Source organism: Leptonychotes weddellii, chromosome 8, assembly GCF_054177405.1.
Source record: "Leptonychotes weddellii isolate Sample4059 chromosome 8, ASM5417740v2, whole genome shotgun sequence".
Taxonomy (NCBI): domain Eukaryota; kingdom Metazoa; phylum Chordata; class Mammalia; order Carnivora; family Phocidae; genus Leptonychotes; species Leptonychotes weddellii.
This window is the reverse complement of record NC_138376.1, coordinates 96051131-96057181: the sequence shown is the minus strand read 5'-3', so window position 1 is coordinate 96057181 and position 6051 is coordinate 96051131. Positions and strand designations below refer to the sequence as shown.

General features: G+C 41.5%; 1 long non-coding RNA gene across 1 annotated transcript in view; it reads left to right on the top strand.

Moving 5' to 3' along the window:
• Positions 1-6051, top strand: part of LOC115937928 (uncharacterized) — a 218425-nt gene that overhangs the window by 124217 nt on the left and 88157 nt on the right. Inside the window, exon 4 of the long non-coding RNA XR_014147929.1 lies at positions 2683-2773. This is a non-coding gene — a long non-coding RNA (uncharacterized LOC115937928). The remainder of the gene's footprint in view (positions 1-2682; positions 2774-6051) is intronic.

Below are 6051 nucleotides of genomic sequence, written 5' to 3'. Positions count from 1 at the left end.
TATCAGTGAGATCATATGATACATGCCCTTCTCTGATTGACTTATTTTGCTTAGCATAATACCCTCCAGTTCCATCCACGTCGTCGCAAATGGCAAGATTTCGGGGGTTTTTTGATGGCTGCATAATATTCCATTGTATATGTATACCACATCTTCTTTATCCAGTCATCTGTTGATGAACATCTGGCTCTTTCCATAGATTGGCTACTGTGGACATTGCTGCTATAAACATTGGGGTGCACGTAGCCTTTCGGATCACTACATTTGTATCTTTGGGGTAAATACCCGGTAGTGCAATTGCTGGGTCGTGTGGTAGCTCTATTTTCAACTTTTTGAGGAACGTCCATACTGTTTTCCAGAGTGGCTGCACCAGCTTGCATTCCCACCAACAGTGTAGGAGGGTTCCCCTTTCTCTGCATCCTCGCCAACATCTGTTGTTTCCTGACTTGTTAATTTTAGCCATTCTGACTGGTGTGAGGTGGTATCTCATTGAGGTTTTGATTTGGATTTCCCTGATGCCGAGCGATGTTGAGCACTTTTTCATGTGTCTTTAAAACAGAGTTCTAAGTTTCTAACATGGAAATGAGTGCGGAAGTGGGCCCCATAAATGGACTTTTTATAGCCAACTTAGGTGAAATGTTGACTGCATTTTCTGTATATTGAGAGATGATTGGCAACAGGAAGCCAACTTGAATAATAATTCAGCCCAATTAAAGAAGGATATATGAAAAGTAGTTTTAGCTTTCAGTGTAGGAAACTTCATGTTGGAGAGAGAGCCAGTTATAAACAGGCCCTTGATTTATATTTATATTTTAGAGGACATGATTAATTCTTTTTTTTTTTTAAAGTTTTATTCTTAAGTAATCTCCACACCCAATGCGGGGCTTGAACTCACAACCCCAAGATGAAGAGTTGCATGCTCCACCAACTGAGCCAGCCAGGGGCCTCAAGGACATGATTAAGTCTTAAAATAATGAACAAAATAACAAAACAAGCCTAAATTAAACTGCATGTGCTATATAAAAACTTGTTTTTTTCCCCAAAACATATATTTAGGTAAAATACATAAATAGGTAAAAGCTTTAATCCCAGTGAAGTTCTGGAAGCAGTGAAGTCATGCATCATAACTTGGTATGTGATGTTTAAGTGATCTTATTATAAAAGACCTTTGGAATGATATGTCAGGAAAGGAGCAGATCTACAGGACCAGAGGAAGCAATCAATTCCCTGTGTGGATGTCACTCTGCCTCCGGATCGCTGAAGTCTAAATTTGGGAAGAGCTGACAGGAACCTGGCTGATGCCATTCGCCACAGACCTGCAGGGAGAAGCAAGCTAGTCCTGGAGGCTTGTGGTCCTGGAGAAAGGACATTAGGGCTCTAACAGCTCCCTCAGAATACTTTTGTTATACAGTTTCTTCCTCTATCCCTTTATCCAGGTTGTCAATTTTACTCTCCCTAGACCCGACCGATGATTTCAATGATCCCTTCACAATAATCCTTGGGTCCTGGTTCTGATCAGCAAACTGGATGTTTGTTTCATTTTTCAGATATTCCCTTGATTGGTTCCTGGTTCCTGGTCTCCATATTTTGCATTTTTTCCTAAAGAACAGCATCTGCCACATGCCATATCAATCCTGTAATTGATCCAAGTCCTTTTATATTTGATTAGTCTTCTGAAAGCAATGAGAGTGTCATTTGCTCTCTTAAAAATTTGGTTTCTCTGGATGTCTGTCTGTACTCCAATGTAGCTAAAATCCTCAAATTTGTGATGCCCACAAATGGGCACACCATCTGAACAAATAGATACGCATTTATATGCCTGCATTATCCTTATTTGAAAAATCAGTGGCCAAAATACAATATTTTACAATTTCTAATTCCCCGAAGTGGAGGATTTGTAGATGTAAGAGTTGACAATTTCAGTCCTCTACATGTGCTTCTTTGTGATTCTTTTCAAAAGTGTATCCTGTTTGGGTGTAAGTTTTCCAAAAATAAGCCATAACCATAAAAAAAGTTAAACTAAATCCATAAAAATATGTTTAATTAAGTGCAACTAACTGGCATGTTCATTGACTTCTGATACATAAAGGAGAAAGTAGGCTTTATTAATGGAAATGGATATAGAATCAGAATTTCAGAATAAGAAGACATTTTTGAAGGGTGCCTACGTGGCTCCAGTTGGTTAAGCATCTGACTCTTGGTTTTAGCTCAGGTCATGATCTCAGGGTCAGGAGATTGAGCCCTCCACTGGGGAGTCTGCTTGGGATTCTCTTTCTCTCTCTCTCCGTGTTCCCCTTAGCCTGCTTGTGCTCTCTCTCTCTCTAAAAAAATAAACAAATCTTTAAAAAAAAAAAAAGACATTTTTGAGCATCTGGTTTTACATTCTTGTTCTTCAAAGAAATTTAGTGTCTTGTTATTTCTCAGTCTTTTGGCTGGGGATGGAGAATAGACTTGTCCAACTTTATAGAGTTATTAGTATCAGAGCTGAAATTAGACCAAGTTCTCCAGACTCTTTTGTCATCATGCTACTTCACCAGCTAAACATTGACATGGATTTGTTTGGGAAATGTGTTATCATTCTGTTTAAGCAGAGGGGTGGAGATGAGAATGAGCACAGATGAGTGGTGAATAGTGGGGTAAGGAGGTGACTAACTGTATTTTTTCCCATTCTTCTTCTTATAGAGAAATTTTTGAACTCAAAGAGGTCGCCTTGACTATGTTTGGAAAATTGGATGATGAAACCTCATGAACACTATTGACGATTGTGTAAAAGGTATGTAGGCTCAAGTATCTCCTCAAATTGAAAACTTGTTAGTTTTCTTGAAAAGTAGACTGGTGTTCAAAGATTTTCTAATAATTCATTTTCTGGTGCTGATGTAAGAGGAAGCAGAAGTGAGCTTACACTGAAAAAACGGATGAAAAGGAAACACGTTCCTAACAAGGTAATCTTTTGCCTAATCAAAAAAATAGTTTTGGTAGGGAGGAAAATGGTTATTAAAAGAGGTGTGAATCTCTAGATGATACTCTACAATCTTCCAGATACAGGTTTAAATGCATATTTCAACATTCACTTAAAAGGCAATAGTTTTAAATGAACAATTTATTTATTTATTTTTAAAGGTTTATTTATTTGAGAGAGAGTGTGCATGTGTGCAAGGAGGGGAGGGGGAAGGGGTAGAGGGAAAGGGAGAAAGAGAATCCTTAAGCAGACTCCCCACTGAGCATGGAGCCAGGTGGGTGGCAGGGCAAGGCTTGATCCCAGAACCCTGAGATCGTGACCTGAGCCAAAATCAAGAATCTAGAGTCAGCCGCTCAATAGACTGAGCCACCCAGGAGCCCCTAAATGCACAAGCTAAATTTCACATATATGGAGACTTCAATCTACTCTGAATCTTCTCCCCTAGCACTGTCTTCCACACATTCTTAATCTTTCTTTAGCCCCCTCTTCAGTCCTAATGTGTTGGAAGCTCACCAATCTCACAGGTCATGTCCAGAGATAGCAGCTATGAGAGGCAAAAATACCAGGGCTTCAACTTTGTCCAAGTTCAAGTGAACACGAGATCACAGGAACAAGAGTGGACACGAGGTGTTTGCAGACATAGCATACAGGACAGGTCAGTGGAGCTTTCCAATAGTTCCTTTGGGTTGACTTCATGTCTATGAGCACATGGGTTGGTTTTTTTTTTTAAGTAAACATAAAATAATAAAGCCACGTTTCAGGGCATTAAGTAGATAAATTGAGGAAAAATTTTTAACCAAAAATAATTATGCCTCATTTAGATCTCATGAGCTATTGCTATTTGACAAAGCAGCTGCAGTTTTAAGTAATGGCCAAGTGGGAGCTATATGCACTTTCCATGCTAGGAATTGATTATAAATACTGACCTATTGCTCTAAGTAACGTATTAGCCAATCCTTCCTTTGAAGGAAAATACATACATAAAATCCTTTTAAAACCCCTGTGGGGTATGTGAGTGTGGGGGGGGGACCGGTGAGAGTGGGGGAGTGAGGGGTGCTGTGTATATGTGTGTGTTTTTAGGGGGTGGGTGGGCAGGGGCATGGAAAGGCCTTACTGTAGGCAGTCTGTGTTGTAGTGACAACAATATTTTGAATATTCCTATGTGCAAATTGGTGAATCTCAAATTCATGTTGTAACAGGGCTCCTAAAAAACATTTTAACATAATTTTAAGAGGCTGAGTTGATTTAAAAACTGTCATGATGAGTACAGTTGTCAGATATAATATAGAACACCCAGTTAAATTTGAATTTCAGATAAACAGCAAGTACATTCTTAGCATAAGTTTAATCCCAAAGACTGCACGGCATATATTTATACTAAAAATTTATCATTGTTTAGCTGAAATTCAGATTTAAGTGGGTGTCCTGAATCTTTATTTGCTAAATCTAGTAAGCTGATAACTAAGTAAATTATGAAAGTCATGCCTTCAAAATTATTTAGTAGAGCCTAGCTTGAAAATGTGCTACTTCAACATAAAGGAGCTGTTCGTCAACACTCGAGAAAGTTACGATGTGCGGTTTTGCAATACCAAAAAGCTCATGTGCCTGATTTTTGCCTCTTTCTTGTTTTATTTTATTAAACAATACCACTCCAAAGCCCTTGCAGTTATATGCATTCACTTTGAGGGAGGATGCCACATTTTAGCTGTTCCCTTATCCTTGAAGACAAAAGCTTTGAAAAATTAGGACCATGTTGGAGTCCTAGATACATAAAGTCTGCTCTCCAGCAAAAAGCAATGTATTGTTTCAAGCTGATTTTCCCCCTTTTCCTTGGGAGAAAAGTACAGCATCTTAAACTAAAGCACACTTCAGCCGTCCCCCTGCGCTTGCTTGGGCCAGCAGCCACAACACAGGCCTTTCATCTAGGCTTCAAAGTGGGGTGGAGGGAGTTGGGGGGAGGGGAGTGGGGAAGAAAGGGAGGGCAAGTTGAATGCAAAAAAAGTAACAAACAAACAAAAAAGAAAAATGGAACGGGCTGGGTAGAAGGAGAAGTCTCCAATCTTTCGATGATCACGTCCCCGCAGCCTGGCCGGACCTCGAGAGGCAAAACCCTCACAGGTTTCCCCTGTTGTGTTTTTTTTTTTTTTTTTTTTTTTTGCCGTTCCTGCCACTTCCCATGCTGGGAAGATTCTTGTCATCCCTCACATATTTTATCCACAGAAAAGGCTGCCCTGCCCTGGGCTTGGTGATGGAGGCTGTGCCCCTGGTGTGCCACTCTATCACTGGTTCCCAAGGCTGTCTAGCCTGGGAAAAGCTGCATGGACACGTTCCAAAATCAGCATTACATGCATCATTGTTCTTACCCTCCCTGATTAGAGTGCACACAATGAAAACAACAGCAACAGCCTCGTTTTCTAGCCCTCCTCCCCACAAGGCAGTTCTTAGTCTGTTTTTCTTTCTCCGGGTCTTCCTACAAGTTAACCGCTTCAGTGCTGGGGGAGTCCTGGACCTCACAGCAACTGCCCTGCCAAGTCGCTTTGTGCTTCTGGGAGGTCACCCACGGCCCTGGGGCAGCGCGGGGAGGCAGGCAGGCTTGCCCTTCTCCTGGAAATCTGGGCAAAGCAACTAATGGGGGGGCGAAAAGTCCAAAGCTGTGTGTGGTGCTGCTGGGGCAGCTGTGGGCAGGCGTTCCGGGACAGCTCCTTCCAGCCCTGAGCATGGTGAGGGGCTCTGAGTTTCTGATCTGGAAAGTGGGGTCAGAGGGAGAGAAGTGGAGGTGGGGGTCCTGGTGTTTTAACTCTTGAAGCCACAAAAATCTTTCCGCATGAAACCTGTTGGGTTTAGTTGTTGAGTCTCAATTATCCATAGGAAACTCTTCTCATCCTCCTTTGGAACTTTTTTTTTTTTTTTAAAGATTTTATTTATTTATTTGAGACAGAGAGAATGAGATACAGAGAGCATGAGAGGGAGGAGGGTCAGAGGGAGAAGCAGACTCCCTGCCGAGCAGGGAGCCCGATGCGGGACTCGATCCCGGGACTCCAGGATCATGACCTGAGCCGAAGGCAGTCGCTTAACCAACTGAGCCACCCAGG